Source organism: Myotis davidii, unplaced genomic scaffold (genome assembly GCF_000327345.1).
Source record: "Myotis davidii unplaced genomic scaffold, ASM32734v1 scaffold27, whole genome shotgun sequence".
Taxonomy (NCBI): Eukaryota; Metazoa; Chordata; class Mammalia; order Chiroptera; family Vespertilionidae; genus Myotis; species Myotis davidii.
In genome coordinates, this window is record NW_006297821.1 from 2,505,637 (window position 1) to 2,506,843 (window position 1,207).

Sequence of the window (1,207 nt, forward strand, 5' to 3'; positions counted from 1 at the left end):
TAGGTATATTGCCAGGTATTAAGTAGGAGAATTTGGATTAAAACCCAGGCTACCTACCTGACTCCTGGTATGTGGATTTGGTTTTAGTATGGTCCCTTCTGAGGTCTCAATTCTTTTGACTGTGGGGCAGTGGTTTTGGGGTTACTTCTTCCATCATTCTGAATTTCCCATGATTGATTTTTACTCTCTGACAGTGGCTGAACGTTGTGAAAGACATATCCCTTATACTAATTTCATAGTTAGACTGTTGCAATTCGTTTAACATAGCACTCAGTTTAGATATTTTTAAATTTTAAATTATTTAGATAGACTTTTTTTGGAGAGAGGAAGAGGTGAGAGAGAGGAGAGAGAGCAAGACAGACAATCAATTTGTTGTTCCCCTTATTTTCTCATTTATTGGTTTCTTTAAAATTTTATATTCATTTATCTTTATTTTCTAAAGTTTTTAAATGAACATACATTAATAATGTAAACAACAGTTTCTAAAACATTGGTTGATTCTTCTGTGTGCCCAGAACAGATCAAACCCGCAACCTTGGTGTATCCAGACCACACTCTAACCAACTGAGATACCCAGCCAGGGCATAACATTCAATGATCTAACCTACATCATTTTCAAAGGCTGTATAGTTCATATTTCTTTTTGTATTTTTATAGAACATTTTATATTCTATTTATACCATGACTTACTGAGGCAAGACAGTCTTTGATTTCAGTATTGTCGACCCCTAGCTAGCACTTCGCCTATGCACTCAATAAATGCTGGCTCAAAGTATGAATGAACCGAAGGACTGCGGAACACAGACTCAGAGTTGGAGGCTCGGTCTGGAGTTCTAAAGTTCGGGAGGGGACACGGGGGCGGGCCGTGGCTGTCACATGACGAGGCGGAGCAAATCCCATGTGCTCGGCGGCGCCGGGCGCGACTCCGCCCTCTAGCACTTCGCCTATGCACTCAATAAATGCTGGCTCAAAGTATGAATGAACCGAAGGACTGCGGAACACAGACTCAGAGTTGGAGGCTCGGTCTGGAGTTCTAAAGTTCGGGAGGGGACACGGGGGCGGGCCGTGGCTGTCACATGACGAGGCGGAGCAAATCCCATGTGCTCGGCGGCGCCGGGCGCGACTCCGCCCTCCACGAGGAGCCGGAAATGGTTGTGGACTACGTCTGTGCGGCTGCGTGGGGCTCGGCCGCGCGGACTGAAGGAGA

At 45.1% G+C, this 1,207-nt stretch overlaps 1 long non-coding RNA gene across 1 annotated transcript in view; it reads right to left on the bottom strand.

Moving 5' to 3' along the window:
* The window catches only part of LOC107184641, a 13,264-nt gene that overhangs the window by 7,857 nt on the left and 4,200 nt on the right, over positions 1 to 1,207 (bottom strand). The gene's annotated exons all lie outside the window — the stretch shown is intronic.